Source organism: Crinia signifera, chromosome 3, assembly GCF_055691185.1.
Source record: "Crinia signifera chromosome 3, ASM5569118v1, whole genome shotgun sequence".
Classification (NCBI taxonomy): Eukaryota; Metazoa; Chordata; class Amphibia; order Anura; family Myobatrachidae; genus Crinia; species Crinia signifera.
This window is the reverse complement of record NC_139219.1, coordinates 206,417,996-206,436,416: the sequence shown is the minus strand read 5'-3', so window position 1 is coordinate 206,436,416 and position 18,421 is coordinate 206,417,996. Positions and strand designations below refer to the sequence as shown.

The window sequence follows — 18,421 nt, the reverse complement described above, 5'->3', positions numbered from 1 at the left end:
GGCTATTCTGCTTAGTGAAATCGCATCACATCACATGCAATTTTGCAGTGCGATGCAATGCGATTTTTCATTGTATAAGCACCCATGCGATGACATGTGATGGTACTTCATTTTAAAAGCACCCATACACACCTCACTATCCACATCACCCCGAAGCGTGGCGGATGCAGCGAGCCCCGCGAGGGGACGTGGTTACGCGTCCTCCCGACCTTTTCATACCCCCACTATCCACGTTGGCGAGGAGTTGACTTTATACAGTGTGGCGAGCTCAGCTCGCCACCGAGCCCAAAGCGTGGCGAGTGGCGTCGGATTACTTTACATGTATTCCGCGTCCCCTCGCGGGACTCGCTGCGCTCGACCGTTTATAAAAACAAATCCGTGCCGACGTAGATAGGGGGGGTATGAAAAGATTGGGAGGACGCATAACCGTGTCCCCTCGCTGGGTTCGATGTCCTCACCACATTTCGGGGTGACGTGGATAGTAGGGGTATGCATGGTATGCATGTGCTTTCAAAATGAAATACCCATCACATCTCATCACATGGGTGCATATACAATGAAAAATCACATCGCATCGCATCACACCGCAAATAGCATGTGATGTGATCCGCGGGCAGGGGTGCACTATGAACTAAATGAACTAAGGAAAATCGCATAGCACCGCAAAATTACGATACGATGCATTTTACCTACGGTGCCGTACGTATGTAAATTGGGTGCCCTGCAAATACACTAGTACCATAAATGCATCCAAATCAGCATACAGGTAGATGTTGACATGGGATTTCTGATGGCTGAAAACAACGGGATTGCCACTGCATTACATGACAAACAACACATAAAGATTTGGAACGAGCAAGACTCCCTACTGGTGTTACCAATATAATTATAACATCGCTAAAAATCTTTAAGTTAATATTACTCAGGTTTCCGTTACATGATCAAAATAACCATCACCTCGGAACCTAATAGGTCAGGGCAACCAAGCCCCCTTACCAGATTGGCCAGGACTACCAGGATCCAATAGGACAGACCGCGCTGCCAATCACGCAATCAAGCTGATGATAGGCTGCAAAACACAATATCTAACAGGGTTCCCCCAGCAGATAGCCACACCTCCCGTGACCAAGCGCCCCAGCAAACGTACGTCGGGATCGCCGACCACGTGATGTACACACGTGACCGGCGCGCAGCTGAGAGACAGTGACAAGGAAGTGAGCAGCGTAGCGGCCAGGAGCTCCGAGCACATATCACAGCAGCAGGATAAGGTAACCGCTGGACTTGTCCAGCGGAAACCCCTAAGATACACACCTGTATTAGTTTTGTATTGTGCCACAGCTCGCCCACACACATTACCTCTGTTCACCTACCTAACCAGTTCAACCATACACACCAGCAGATCTACACCTAAATCTGCTGCTGGTCAAACAGCAGCAAGACGGGCAAATAGAGATTCTGCATTTATACATGTGCTACTGGTTATCCTACTGTACTGTCTCTCCGGTGTGACCCATGATTATAACCCCCCAAATAACAACTTACCTGCATGTTGGTATAATCGATTGGGGATATATGAGGATCACAAAAATTACACAAAAAGCTCCAGACACTTGTGTAACCAGCTGCCAGGCTGCAAAAAGCCTCACTATCAACCTATATATTTTTGAAGAGTGCTTATACTGAGACAAGGAAAAATACTACCCAAAACCCCGTTTTAATAATTTCCCCAATAAAAATTCTATGTTTTAGATAATAGCAATACCAGCAAGCTTTCTTTCTGTGATATAAGGGTGCCCCCACCCAGAGTACTTCTTTCTTCTCTTCCTCCCTTGGAACAAATGTCTACTTAATACATTATATACTCAGGGGAGCACCACTGGTGGTCCAATAAAAAGGACACCACATATCCACTAAACCATTGGTGTTCAGGACCCATTTGTCCACTATAGGACTTGTCGCCAGTTCTTCACAGACTTGAGACTATACCCTCAGAATCATAACCCTAACAGTGGCTGATTACTACTGACCAGTGCGGATCTAACTCTCTCGAACTCCCTTTACCCCCCTTCCCCCCTATCTAATACTGATACTTGTACGACTGGACAAATCCAGTTTTCCAGAGAGTTCCAGCATGGTGCAATCCACACACAAAGAACGGCAAAACTTTCCTTGTCCCTACAAACAAAAACAGGGGTGAAAATATCAGCCATTATGAATTTTAATTTAAAAGAGGAACTTTCTACAAGACGCAAGAACCAGGAAAACTTGGAGGAAATTTTCCCAAGTGGAACAATCAGCAATGAACCCCATACCAACTGGGAAGAAGATTTCACCAAATTGAAGAATATCCTATATAAACATACAAGAGTCAACTGGGACCTCATCACGAGACTAAGACCACGAGTATTTCCCACCTTTGATCTAGCAAGTGAAAATCTCAAAAAAGAATGGGAAGAAGTTCTTCTAAAATGCGCCACAGATCTCATGCACATTCTCACCAAACACAACAACCTGATATTGGAAGAATGCGAGAGAGACATGGAAGATCTGGGCAAAGCGTTGGAGAGATGGGAAAAAGACCAACAGTTCCAAAAATGCTTTGAAAAAACTTTGAAAATGCTTTGAAAAAACTAAAGAAGACCTCAAAACCTATGAGCAGGGCATAATAGATCGAAAGAAAAACAAATTCGCCAGAGATAGAAAGGATTTTGCCTCAGGTCAAATTTTTCGATGGCAAAGGACAACGAGAAGACAAAGAACCCCTAAAAACCCAGACAATTACTACACATCTGAAACTGAAACCTCAGGAACAGAAGAGGAGGATGAACATCCACCTAACAGGCAGAACACTGTTGGAAGAGATACAACTCCATCAACCAGAATCGCCTCTTTTTTAGGGGAGCGCACAGAGGACAAAGGACGGAAAAAAACAGGAGCAGGTACATGCGGAGGGGGGGCAAGAAACACAAGAAAAGGAAGATGGGAGATACCCCCACAGATACTCGGCCCAGAAAAGAGCACACGCAGGAGGCAATATGTACCCCTGTAAATGATGATCACACCAGCCCACAGAGAGACAATGATAACCAACTTAAAATCATTAATTTCACCCAACATCAACTGAGCAAGGAACAGATATCCATCCTAGGAAAACGACCAACAGAGAACCATTTTCAGAATCAGGAACACTAGCGCACCAGGAGCAGGAAGCACTCCAAGCATTGGAAGACCTCATGCTGAAATCAAGTTCCCAAGAAACACAGCAATGGGAAGTATCAAAACACCCACAAGTAAAAAAGAAATCTACTTTTTTCCCAAATGAACAAATTAGCCCAGAAATCCAAGTGTTTATGAGAGCCGTCTCAAAAGAATTTGATAAAATCCATACAACAAAAATATCGTCAAGAAATGGAAAAGATAACATCAACCGACAAGAGAGAACAGCCCTGAAAGAAATGAAGACCTGGACGGATGTAGTAATCAAACCCTCTGATAAAGGGGGGAGCGTGGTCCTATGGGCACAAGAGGACTACCTCAAAGAGGCCCATCGTCAACTACATGACACCCGCTGCTATAAACAACTTATGTTCAACCCCATGGAGAACTACAAACAACAATACCATGGCATCATTGACACAGCCCTCCAAGAAGGAACCATCACCGCTAGAGAACACAAATATCTAAGGAATGATAATCCAAAAATTCCAACATTCTATCTATTGCCCAAGGTGCATAAGAACATGGAAAATCCTCCTGGACGCCCAATAGTCTCCGGAATTGGGGGACTCACGGAGAGAGCAAGCACCTTCTTGGATTTGCATCTGAGACATCATGCCATTCAACTCCCATCATTCATACAAGACACAGCAGACATCCTTCGCCGCCTGAATGACATTAAATTGGAACCCAATCAGTATTTGGTGACGTTAGACGTGGAGTCACTCTACACGTCCATAAACCATGACCAAGGTGTAGAGGCAACTGAGTACTTCATGAGAACAGAAGGAATGGAGGACTTTCACAAACTCCTCAGCAAACTCCTCAAATTTGTACTCCAACATAACTTCTTCACCTTCAATGACCAATTTTTCCTACAAGTACGCAGAACCGCAATGGGGGCAGCTTGTGCCCCCACCTATGCTAATATCTTTTTGGGATAGTGGGAGGAAGTCTATGTATTCAATGACCAGAACGAAAACCTTACCTCACATGTGGCAATGTGGGTAAGGTATATTGATGACATTTTCCTGATATGGGAAGGCGAAAAGGACCTCTTGATGGAATTTATCAAACACATTAATCAGAACAACTTGAACATTCGATTGACCCACAACATCAGTCAGGAACAGCTACCCTTTTTGGATCTAATGATCTATAAGAATGAGGAGAATCTGATTTCAACTAAACTATACAGGAAAGAAACAGCAACAAATACACTATTACACCAAACCAGTGCTCATTTCCTACCAACGATTGAAAACATACCCAAAGGTGAGTTCCTCAGACTCAGGAGGAACTGCTCAGATGAGGAAGAATTCAGAACCATGAGCAAGGACCTATCCACTAGAATCCAGGACAGAGGCTATAGCAAGACATCCATAAAAAAAGCCATGAGAAACTCTGCAACAACAAAAAGGGAAGACCTCATTTACAAAAAGACTACAAAAGAAAAAGATGACACGATAAGATTTGTGGGCAACTACTGTACAGAATGGAGACTAATTAAGAATGCAACCCAGAAGCATTGGGAAGTATTACACCTTGACACCACACTCAACAAAAAACTGAGCCCACGGGTGCAAATGAGCTGGAGGAGGTCAAGGAATCTTCGTGACCAACTAGTATCCAGCCATTTCCAAAGATGGAGAAGACCCACAAACATAACAACAGGCACGTACCCCTGTGGAAACTGTAAAATCTGCCCACATATACATGGTGCAAAAACAATTCAGGACAGATTTGGAAAGAATGTAAAATTACAACATTACATCAATTGTAATACGAAAGAAGTCATTTACTGCATCTCCTGCCCATGTGAACAAAGATACGTCGGGATGACTACCAGACCGCTAAAACAGCGAATATTGGAGCACATTGGGACAATAAGAAACGCAAACTCCGATCTGACAAAAATGAAGAAATTAACAACTGTAGCCCACCACTTCCATACCACACACAAGGATAATCACAAAGGACTGAAAGTACTTGGCCTTGACAAAGTCAACCTGGGGATACGAGGTGGAGACCTAACCAATACCCTAGCCAGGAAAGAAAGAGAGTGGATCTTCAAACTCAACACAATTAACCCACTTGGGATGAATGAAAACATAAATTATGGCGTTTTCCTTTAAGAAGACTGAAAAAAAGAAAAAAGAACCAGTGATCTTCACTCCTCTCCTTATTCAGCAACCTTATTGCCTCTAAAGCACTTATAGACTCACATTATAATCCAATCACTGTTCATTATTATTTAGTAGGGTATTTTTAACTCACCGAGCACACTTATGTAATCAGTTTTTAAGAGTTACACCCCCTTCATTTTTGCACAAATTCAACTACCCTAACCGCAATCAACACTGCACCAGGACACTTTGCTTGGATCCCACAAACCAGATGGAGACCAAAAACAATACAATCAAACCAGTGCTGGACCGCCCAAACTCTGCCGACCTTGGAAGCTAAGCAGCAAAGGGCCAGGCTAGTACTAGGATGGGAGACCACCTAGGAACACCTGGTATCGTATTTTCAAACGAGAACTTCTGGCCTTATCATATATATATATATATATATATATATATATATATATATATATATGCAAAAAGAAGCGCACAGTCAGCAATATATATAACACAATTTTACTTATAAACTTATATAAAATACTGACGTACATTTAAGGGTAAAAACAGCAATGCTTGCCAGGGAGTAGACGGGCAGTCTGGCAGGACGGTCAGAATGGAAACAGCCGTAGGCGGTGATCAGTCGCCGGCAGGAACCTCATCAAACAACCGCTCACTCGGATCCACTCCTTCAGATCGACATGGACTGCAAAGACGCCACAGCGTCGGGATCACTGGAAGCCACGCCCAAAGCGTTTCGTCACAGGTTCGGACTTCGTCAGGGGTCACTTTTTATACTGAGACAAGGAAAAATACTACCCAAAACCCCGTTTTAATAATTTCCCCAATAAAAATTCTATGTTTTAGATAATAGCAATACCAGCAAGCTTTCTGTCTGTGATATAAGGGTGCCCCCACCCAGAGTACTTCTTTCTTCTCTTCCTCCCTTGGAACAAATGTCTACTTAATACTTGTTTCCTAGCACAGCACCCAATCAACTCCACGCCGACGTGGATAGTGGGGGTATGAAAAGGTCGGAGGACGCGTAACGCCGCCCCTCGTGGGCTCGCTGTGCTCGCCACGCTTCGGGTTGCCATTGATAGTGGGGGGGGGGGGGGCATTTAACTTTGTAAGGACCCATCCGGGTGGTTGTACAATGAAAAATTGTATACCATCGCATTGTATTTTGTACAATTTTTTATTGTACAACATCGCATCGCATACCATATTTAGTATTGCATCGCATACCATATTTAGTCTTATGGTATACAATGCGATGGGCGCCGTGCTAGGAAACAAGTACCCTTTTCTGCCCTAGCTGTTGATGTTCCTCACTATTGCAAATAGTCTGCATATGTATACACAATTGTGAATTACTGGTACTTGTGAGTTATCTGGACGCCCGATTTTTTGATTGTATGCCTTAAGTTAAGGCATACAATCAGATACGATGCGATGCGATATCGCATCGCATCGCATGCGACCATCGGATGCGATGACCCGATTTTTCCATAGGAATCAATGTTAAAATGATTCCTATGGAAAAAGGGGTCCTTTTCATACCCCTACTATCCAAGTGGGCATGGAGTTGGATATAAACCTGTGGCGAGCGTAGCGAGCCACCGAGCCCGAAGCGTGGCGAGCGAAGCGAGCCCCGCGAGGGGACGGTATTCCGTGTCCCCTCGCGGGGCTCGCTACGCTCGCCACGCTTCGGGCTCGGTGGCTCGCTACGCTCGCCACAGGTTTATATCCAACTCCATGCCCACTTGGATAGTAGGGGTATGAAAAGGACCCCTTTTTCCCATTGAATTCCATGTTAAAATGGACTCAGTCCATTTTAACATTGATTCCTATGGAAAAATCGGGTCATCGCATCGCATCGCATCGCATCCGATGGTCGCATGCGATGCGATGCGATGTGCCCGATCCGACCCGATTTTGAAATCGGGCGTCCGGATAACTCACAAGTACCGAATTACTTTATCAGTTCCGTAGCCTTGAAAATTTCAATTGCTTTTGGGTCCAACCATGAATTTGACCCCTGATTCAACTCAGTTTGTGTATGTTCTTCTTCAAGGAAAATGGAACCTAGCATCTATAAATATACTGCAATCATTTCCTAAAAAATCAATACCATTATGATGTCTTCAGTTTGAGCAATAGCATGCTGTACTGCACCCAAGTGCTAGCCATATAAGATTATTTCTGTCAACAACATAGAAGAAGCAACGTTTATTCAAGCAGTACAGGAAATTCATTTTCTAATGTTATATTTTTAATGTATCATACTGTAACTTTAGTTCTTACAGCACTGTTTATAAACTACTGTAGCTGTAGATTATATACTTTTACATGATACCCTTGTGTCTGCCGAATATCTTTTTATCTTGTTTATTAACCCCTTGAGTGGTGGGTTTTGCTGGGGCAGGTTTGTCCTGCCCCAGCAAAACCCACCACAGATAGTAGGAAGCCACCCCCCACCTCCCCCCTCACCTCCGCTCCACCCCTCACCTCCACTCTGCCGCTTCCCCCTGCCGCCTGTCAGTCATCACACAGGCGGCAGGCTCAGGATGTTTTGCGGTGGCTCGGGAGGACTTGGGTGCCTGAACTCTCCCGAATCCTCCGAGCCACGCCGATCATCCCCGAGCTTGCCGCCTACGTCACTGATGCAAACAGTGAATGGAGGCTGGCAGCAGGGGAGCTCCGGCGTATGTTCGCCAGAGCGGAGGGGGTGTGGGGTGGGGAGGAGACAGGAGGGGGGGTGATGGGGGGACCCCTAAAGGTAGTGTGCCAGTGATGCTCCGCTGGAGGCACCACTGCCATGCACCTAATGCAAAGTGGTATGCGCGGAAATTTTTTTTTGCTAAAAACCTACTGGGTACATCTGTAACTGGCACTACTGGGGAAATAACAGATAACTGGCACTAAATATGTGCAAGAAAATGATTGCTTGGCATTCAAATTCAGTGTCTAAGATTGTACATAAACTTTGTTCCATGTTTTAAAACCTTGTTTCATGCACAAATAAAATATGTTTGTGTGCATTTCATGTGTTTGATATGTTTATACACCAAAAATGAACGATACATTAAGATACCTCATTGAAATATAAAAATATTCCAAAATACGGAATAATCGAATATCCGAAGTTCTTCTGGTCCCAAGCATTTTGGATAAGGGATACTCAATCTCTACCATAGTTGAGGAACTGGTCCATAAAACTGATGTAGAACTTGACATTAGTTTGACAGTTACTCCTTCTTTACGTATGGAGGACAACATATATATCTTTAATCTCTATTGTTGCACATATACTGTACAATACTATAGTAAACATAGCCCAACATTGTGACCTGAAATGCATATTGGGTATGATTATGAATTGCAATTTTGAATATAGACGAATCAGGAGATTGTTTAGCAAACTGAGCATCCATTGCAAACTCATGCGCAACTTTTACGAGTGACTCTAAGAGGAGTATTCAATGTTTTTTGAGAGTCTGGCTCACCGCTCACTGTTCTGTGTCCCTGTGATCTCGCTGAAGTGCTCGGCACTTTTTCTTATCTCCTCATTTCTGACTTCCTCAGTATTCAACTTGTGGCCAGCTCGCCAGCCCCTTTTGCAAACTTAGCATAATTATGCGAGTTCAAATGGGAGTGCTGTAACTGGAGACATCTGTTTTCTCCTGCTCTCGGCGTGAGCTGCTCAGACTGGGATATTCCTGAGCAGGGTGTTCATCTCAGCAGCGTGTTCCTCGCATTTGTGTATTTTTTTTACAAAGGTTTAGAAAGGTTAATGTTTTGTTCAGTATTTATTTTACAACAAATGGCTGTGTGACTATTTTAATTGGGTTTGTGCAGACGGGTGTATTTTGTTCTGTTTGGCCTTTATCCTTGTGTTGTGCTTTTAGCATTGTTTCTTTGCCCTGTGTTTTTATTTAATTTATTTTATAATTGTTAGCGTGTTTAAAAGCCTGTTTGGGGGTTAGGTGAGGAAGAAGAGAGCAAGCATGGGAAATTACTAGGAGCATTCCAAAATGATTTCTTATTGGTTACCATTAAAATAACTTATTAAATTCCAAATAAATTAATATAGAAGTACAGCATTATGGCACTTGCAATAAATACATTAGAGTACATTTTTTTTTATTTATAAGCCATAAAAAACAAAAAAAAATAACAACTTTAACAAAGATAACCTTACAGTTCACCTAAAAAAGATGCCGAGGGAAAAATGGAGAACATTTCTAAAAAAAGAAACCAGCAGGACTCGCAATTTGTGCATTGAATACACTTTTTGAGAGAGACACTAAAATCCTCATTGAACAGACATTGCGAACACCGGGCAGAAGTGCAGGGTGAACTGAGTTAGCTTCGCAAAATATTTTTGGAGAAGCAACAGACCTGAATACAGGGAAGCACAAAATAGGAAAGAAAAGTTCACTACTCTCAAAAAAACATGCACACTCACCGTTATTTACGGCGACATAGGAGCATTGAATACATGCCTAAGGGGTAAATCTAGTAAAATGGGAATTCTATTGAAGGTGGGATGTTACCCATAGCAACCAATCAGAATCTACTTATTTATTTAGCACCTTCTAGAAGATAATTAATAGAATCTGATTGTTTGCTATGCGCAACATCCCATCTTCAATAGAACTCACATCTTAGTAAATTTACCAATTAATTGTCAGCATCTCAGCTGCTTCACTTGTGGGGCGAATGGACATTACTGGGTTGCAAATGAGCATCCACATGTACTGAAAGTGTACCATGGTTGCGTAGACAAAGATTTGAGCTATTCTGAGATAAATTAATGCATAGATCTGCCCAATCTCAGTAAGATCTCTTGCACCTTATAGTGCAAATAACTTAAATGCTGATGGCAATGATGACATCTGATCTCGCAAAGGAGAACTGGAGTAGATGCAGTTGCATAAATGTGGTACTTGTGTATTTGCAGGGCGCTCACTAAGCTATTTTCTTAGTAGGCTATTCTGCATAGTGAAATCGCATCACATCACATGCAATTTTGCAGTGCGATGCAATGCGATTTTTCATTGTATAAGCACCCATGCGATGACATGTGATGGTACTTCATTTTCAAAGCATCCATACACACCTCACTATCCACGTCACCCCGAAGCGTGGCGGACGCAGCGAGCCCCGCGCGGGGACGTGGTTACGCGTCCTTCCGACCTTTTCATACCCCCACTATCCACGATGCGGAGGAGTTGACTTTATACAGTGTGGTGAGCTCAGCTCGCCACCGAGCCCAAAGCGTGGCGAGTGCAGCGAGCCCCGCGAGGGGCGTCGGATTACTTTACATGTATTCCGCGTCCCCTCGCGGGACTCGCTGCGCTCAACCATTTATAAAAACAACTCCGTGCCAACATGGATAGGGGGGGGTATGAAAAGGTTGGGAGGACGCATAACTGTGTCCCCTCGCTGGGTTCGATGCGCTCACCACATTTCGGGATGACGTGGATAGTAGGGGTATGCATGGTATGCATGTGCTTTCAAAATGAAGTACCCATCACATCTCATCACATGGGTGCATATACAATGAAAAATCACATCGCATCGCATCACACCACAAATAGCATGTGATGCGATCCGCGGGCAGGGGTGCACTATGAACTAAATGAACTAAGGAAAATCGCATATCACCGCAAAATTGCATGCGATACGATGCGATTTTCCTACGGTGCCGTACGTATGTAAATTGGGTGCCCCGCAAATACACTAGTACCATAAATGCATCCAAATCAGCATACAGGTAGATGTTGACATGGGATTTCTGATGGCTGAAAACAACGGGATTGCCACTGCATTACATGACACTCGCTATAAGGCACAGTGTGTCAAGTACAGGCCCAGGTATTGGGGAGAATGGACAAATCTGGAACACATGGCCATGCCCCCTTAAAGATTTTTAGTAAATTCTATGTGCTGTGTGAGTCACCCAGGATGAGCACCCCCCTTCCTTCCTCAGCTTTATAGCGTTTACCGCAGCAGACCTTCCAGCCTGACTGCTTTGTTCCTACTTCCCACCAACACAACCAGCTCTTCCTCTGCTTGACAGTACCATCAGCAGAGGCCACATTCACCATTATCTATGCAGTGGTTTCCTAGGGAAACTATGTCACCCAAGCTGCTGCAGCAGGTGGCTTGGATTTCTAGTATGGATTATTGCTAGGTGATGGAAATAAATGGTGCTGCTGTTGTTCATTATATCCAACAAGCATAAACCAGAACAGCACAGCAGAATTTGGGCATTAAAACTCAGCTGCCTATGGAGGAGGGTAGAACCCAGCTCTGCCATTAAATTGATTGGCGTATGCAGATGCTACAGTAACTTGTGATTGACGCAGCCCAGTTACTTAACCAGTGATGTTGGTTCATTATAGATAGTAGGTACAGTTATACTAACTATTACAGATGTATCCAGAAGCTGATTTCCCCCAAAAAACTCTAGAATTTGTGATATTCTGACATTGGGGCGCCGCTATAATACTTCCTGCTTCGCCTCATTAGCGAGGCGAAGCAGGAAGGGACATCAACAAGATGTACTGTATTAACATCTTGTCTGCTGAAGCCGGGGAGCGCTAAATCCCCCCTCCGGCATTGTCCCCTCCTGGAGATAGCGCATCAGTTTACACTGATGCGCTGTCTCCTGTCCCCGGGCGACTCGACTGGGCATGCGCGGGATCTCGCTGCTCACGCGAGATCCCCACCGCAGCCCAGAGCTAATAGCAGGGACATCGCTGTCCCTGCTGTTTAGATAGAGCTTCACCAGCCTGCTGCTGGTGAATCCAAAACCGGCAGCCGGCGGAATAGTCAGCAAAGCTGAACGTTCATACATTCGGCCTGCTATCATTTACCGCACGCTGGCTCCGTCATACATGGGGAGAAGCGGTATCATAACGTGCACTGATATCCCTTCTCCCCCATAACAAAACTTCATACATCTGCCCCATTGTATGTAGTGAAAAGCCATGTGGGAACATGCCTTGGACATTGAAGAGCTTATTTAGAAAACAACTTTTGATAAAATTTAAAGTCAAATTAAGATACTAATATGCTAATTCCACTAGTTACATGAGAACGTACTGTAAATTTTCAGTCAGTATTTCTAGATTACAGCAACTTTACTTTTTAACCCCTTGAGTGCCAAGTGAAACTCTCAAAATTGATTTGAAAATGGCCAAACATTTTTATTCATCATAATGACCTGTAAATCTTGCTTTATATAGGAAATACAATCTTTTTTTTTACAAAACATTTTTTATTTGAATCATATAACAAATGTGAACGTCGCTGGAATTTTTAGCGGTATCTGCAAATTAAAAAGTGTATTCATGGAAATCACTGTAACATAGCATTCTGTATTCAGGTACAGCCACAATCACACACAGAATATAGGCATGCTGCATATCATTTTAATCATCGGAAGCTCCTTGTGTGTCCTGGTCACAAACCAATGCAAATAAGATGAATTTTCAGCAAAAATAGGCACCCAACGTTAGCAGAACTGGCCAGGAGCTGCATGGCTTATTGAGTCAAGATGTATGAGGAAACATCTGTATCTAAGCAGAGGCAGAGGTCACAGTGTTAGCGGCTGTGCGAGTGCTGTCTGTGGGTGGGTTGGTTGTGCAATAGTGTTCGGCATATGTGTGTCATGTATAAATGCTTTAATAATGTGCGACAAATGTGTAACAGGCATTATGTGTGTCATGTGTATAAGGGCATTAATAATATGCATTATATGTGTAATGGGCATTATGTGTGTCATGTGTATAAGGGCATTAATAATGTGCAACATATGTGTAAGGGGCATTATATGTGTCATTATGTGTATGAAGGGCATTAATAAAGGTTGGCATAATGTGTAAGGGGCATTATGTTTATAAGGACATTAATAATGTGTGTCATGTGTAAGGGGAATTACTGTGTGGTATTATCAGGGGTGCTGAGAGAAAGGGGTAGGGGGTACAAATTACCCATGCCAAAGTCTGATGGAAGGGCCTAGTGGGGGCCCCGGGCCTCCTCCCCTTTTATATCAGCTGTACATATGACAAGCAGAAAACGAGAAAGGTTGTAAAATAGCTCTTTATCCAGAAAATAAAATTTTCGTCCAGTTGCAAATAAATAAATTAGCTGAGACTTGAACACATGCCACAGTTACTGTACATTAGATGTAAATTAACCAGATTCACAGAAAAGTAACACAGGCAGTAATTGAGTTAGTAGTGGTATTGATTTATAGATGTCTCCGAGAGGTTTAAGGTCAATCTGAACAAGGTGAGGTGTTGGGATTCTAAACTGGTGTTTCAGAGTTGCATTTCAAAGAGGCCTATGGGTACTTGTTTCCTAGCACGGCCACAATCTGGAGTAATCGTGTACCTTAAGTTAAGGTACACGATTACCCCGATGGACCCGATTTCCTTTGAAATCAGGTCCATTTGGCCGGCTAGGACAAAATATCGGGGGCATCGCGTCGGTCGGGACCATTAACAATGGTCCCGACGCGACCGACGCGATGCCCGCGATTTCCCCATAGGCTTCAATGTTAAAAAATATTTTAACATTGAAACGTGTCGGGAAAGGTAAAATATCGGGGGCATCGCGTCGGTCGGGACCATTAACAATGGTCACGACGCGATGCCCCCGATTTTTCCATCGGGTTCAATGTAAAAATATTTTTTTACATTGAAATAGTGAAAAAAATGTGAAAAATGTGAAATGGGCCAATATGACCCATTTCACATTATAGATGTCCCCGTCGTCACCCCACGATAGACGCCAACCCGAAGCGTGGCGAGCGCAGCGAGCCCGCGAGGGGCGGCGGTGCGCGTCCTCCGACCTTTTCATTCCCCTACTATCCACGTCGGCGTGGAGTTGAGAATAGAATAGTGTGGCGAGCGCAGCGAGCCACCGAGCCCGAAGCGTGGCGAGCGCAGCGAGCCCCGCGAGGGGACGCGGATACCTTCACAGGTGGCGACGCGGACACCTGTGAAGTCCGCAAAGGGACGCGTTTACCTGTGAAGGTATCCGCGTCCCCTCGCGGGGCTCGCTGCGCTCGCCTCGCTGCGCTCGCCACACTATTCTATTCTCAACTCCACGCCGACGTGGATAGTAGGGGAATGAAAAGGTCGGAGGACGCGCACCGCCGCCCCTCGCGGGCTCGCTGCGCTCGCCACGCTTCGGGTTGGCGTCTATCGTGGGGTGGGGTGTACGCCGTTAAATTTGGGGGGTGTTGGGAATATTTTTACACTGAATCCAATGTAAAATCGTGTCCCAGGGACCCGATTTACATTTCATCAAAAAAAAAAAACGGGTCAAAAATCGGTCGGTCGCGTCGATCGCATCGCATGCGACCAAATCGCATGCGATGCGATCGACCCGATTTTTCCGACACGACCACCCCGATGTTAATCGGTGTGGCCGTGCTAGGAAACAAGTACCGGCCTATGTTTCCTCGGGTGTGGATCGTATTGTCGACCCGACTTAGGTCGACAGTCATTAGGTCGACACCATTGGGTCAACAGGCAGAAAGGTCGACAGGGTTCTAGGTCGACATGTGTGAAGGTCGACAGGTGTCTAGGAAGACATGGGACAAGGTCTACATGGGTTTAGGTCGACAAATGTGTAAGGTTGACATGGGTTAGGTTGACAGGTCGCGAGGTCGACATAGGTTTTTTCACAGGAAACTAATATGCGATATCGCCCAATATATCGGATGCGATATTGGCCAATATATAGATGCGATCCGAAGCGATTTTTGACCTGTTCATAACCCCACTATCCACTACGCATGGATTCGATTTTATATAGTGTGGCGAGCGCAGCGAGCCACCGAGCCCAAAGCGTGGCAAGCGTAGCGGATTACTGCGCTCACCACACTATATAAAATCAACTCCATGCGTAGTGGATAGTGGGGTTATGAACAGGTCAAAAATTGCTTCAGATCGCATCGATATATATCGGCTGATATCGCATCGATATATCGGGCTCCGTGAAACTACACAAGTACTTTGTTCTGTCTCTTGTTGTTTCTTTTAAGTCCTTAATTTGCATGTTAGTGTCTGCTTTGCCAATGTCCAACCATCGTGTACGTTGACGTCCCCTTTTCCTTGACCCGCTTTTGAGACCGAGCATTATTGTTGTTTCTAAGGAGTTGGCCCGCATGACATAGCCGAAGAATGAAAGACATTGCTTGGTGATCTTCGCTTCCAGTAATGTGTATCATTCAAAGGCATCTATTTTCCTGCGATCTGCTTTTTTTAGTGTCCAGGTTTTACATGCACAGGTGGCAATAGGAAAGATTATTGCATTGACCAGTCATGTTTTTGTTGCAATGCTGATGTCGTTGCTCTTCCATATCTTTGGCATTCCTTGCATAGCAGCGGGGTCAAGTGCAATTCAGTGTTTGATTTGAGGACCCAATTCACCCGTACGATTGATCTTGGAACCAAGGAAGAAAAATAAACATACTGTACTGTACCCTATTTGGTCACGTTAATATTTTAGATATTGTGATGCATTATACTGTATATGTTCACGCATTCAAGCTATTGAAAAGTGCTGGGAACCGTTGCAAATATAAACCACTTTATTAAAACCACTAAACTTGCCGCAGTTTATGTTCTAAACAACTACCTGTATATTTAATTTATACATTTATTTATATATATATATATATATATATATATATATATATATATATATATATATACACATATAAAATGGTTCAGTATAAGTTTATTAACAAATCAGCATATTAGCTACTAAAACTATACAGAGATTTATAATTTTTTTAAGATTAGATAATAGAAAAATTATAAGCTTGAAAAAACAGCAATTTACATGGTTGTTGCCTAATTTAGCATTCTATTTGTTTCTCATTCCACCAGTATAGACAGAGGGAAAGGACAGGGATACAAAAAAAGAAATCTTAACCCTTTGAGTGCCAACAGCTCTGTGAGAAATGTTCAAAATATCCGCTAAAATGCCAGCGTCGCTCACATTTGTTACATAAATTCAAATAAAAAATGTTGTGTAGTAAAAGATTTAAGGGGGTATTCAATCCCCACTGCTATTTCCGACTGGGGACTTTAAAAGCTGTCAGGCCCATTTTGTCGATAACGATCTCGACAATCCACAGCCATTTATGCAGACACACCTCATTTTCGCTGATCATCATGCGATACATTGAATCCCGTCTAGCGATATCCTGTCAAGTAAAACGAAAACGGGTCACGGCTGTCGGGACGGATCGGCAGTCGTGACCCAGGATTGAACATCCCCCATATTTCCTATATAAGTAAATATTACAGGTCATTGGGCTGAATAAAAATGTTTGCTTGGCAATTTTCAAACCTATTTTGACAACTGCGGGGTTAACTCTGCAGGCGCTGGATACACTGGAAGTCTCCCAGGTGGTGATTGACAGCTCTCCCAGGCACACTACTGTAGCACAGCTCCTGGCTCAGTCTCTCTCAGCAGCGCTGGCTACACACATGGATAGCATGGGACACCTCTCTGAGGAAAATATGTGCTGTCTCTCACTCCCCCTGTCACACTGGGCGCTCTGGTTACAGGCACAGCACGCGGGGACACAGAGGGCATGCTGGTGAGGACATTATTTTGCGCAATTTCACTCAATGGAGACAGCGCGTGGCGACCAAGAGGGACGCCCACATGCAGTGCAGGGAGCGCAAGGGGACACAGCCATGGAGGCTGATGCTGCTGCTGGCCAGTGTAGGAGACAGGTGCTGAGAGCACCTTACTTACACTCCCCCTTGCTCAGGGCTGTCTCCGGTTACATATCAAAGAACATGACACATGAATGTAGTCATATCTGTAACCGAAAACATATTGGTTAAGAGGAGCAAACAGTACAGTGCTGCTGCTGGCCATCTTCCACCTGGAGACAGTGGAAGTGTGACCTTTCTAACAGTTTTTACACTAAGGCAGGCCTTCCCAACCACGGTCCTCAAGGCACACCAACAGTGCAGGTTTTAGTGATATCCAGGCTTCAGCACAGATGGTTTAATCAGAATCACTCAGGTACTAATTAAGTCACCTGTGCTCAAGCCTGGATATCTACAAAACCTGCACTGTTGGTGTGCCTTGAGGACCGTGGTTGGGAAAGCCTGCACTAAGGGATGGTATTCAATCCTGGCTGATATTTACAACAGTCAGAAATATCGGCCATGAGTAGTCAATCCTGTCCTCTTTTGTCCACACAGATTCAACTTTTAAAAAAAGTTGAATCTGCATTGTTGAAAACAGCCACTGGATTGTCAAATTTGCGGGTGTTTTTGACAAATGACTGCTTTAATTTTAATTATTCTTTGGGGTGCCAAAACTGTAGTGTTGCCATATATATTTTTTTAAAGAATATATTATTCTTAAATTAAAATGATAAACAAAATTATCTGAACAAAAATTAGAAATGATAAACAAATGATAAACATTTAAATTATTAAATGTATTACATAGAAACATAGAATTTGTCGGCAGATCAGAACCATTTGGCCCATCTAGTCTGCCCCTTTTTTACCCTTCAGGTAAACTCAACCCTTTTTAATCCTTATTTCTTTGTAAGGATATTCATATGTCTATCCCAAGCATGTTTAAATTGTTCTACTGTCTTAGCCTCTACCACCTCTGATGGAAGGCTATTCCACTTATCCACTACCCTTTCTGTGAAGTAATTCTTTCTAACATTTCCCCTGAACCTACCTCCCTCCAGTTTCAGTGCATGTCCTCATGTTTTATTACTTGTTTTCCTTTGAAGAAAATTTCCCACCTGTACTATGTTAAAACCCTTGATATATTTGAAGATTTCTATCATGTCCCCCCTTTCCCTTCTCTGCTCCAAACTATACATGTTAAGATCTTTTAGTCTATCCAGGTAAGTGTTGTGATGTAGGCCATGAACCATTTTAGTTGCCCTTCTTTGTACACTCTCCAATGTATTTATATCCTTCTGAAGATATGGTCAGAAGGATATAAATACATTGGAGAGTCATAGGCGTGCGCAGCATATTTTATTAGGGGGTGCACTGTCAAGG

The 18,421-nt window shown here is 43.7% G+C and overlaps 1 protein-coding gene and 1 pseudogene across 1 annotated transcript in view; both read left to right on the top strand.

Moving 5' to 3' along the window:
• The window catches only part of HCRTR2 (hypocretin receptor 2), a 137,628-nt gene that overhangs the window by 39,319 nt on the left and 79,888 nt on the right, over window positions 1-18,421 (top strand). The window lies entirely within an intron of this gene.
• Window positions 5,628-5,746, top strand: LOC146065480 (5S ribosomal RNA; annotated as a pseudogene).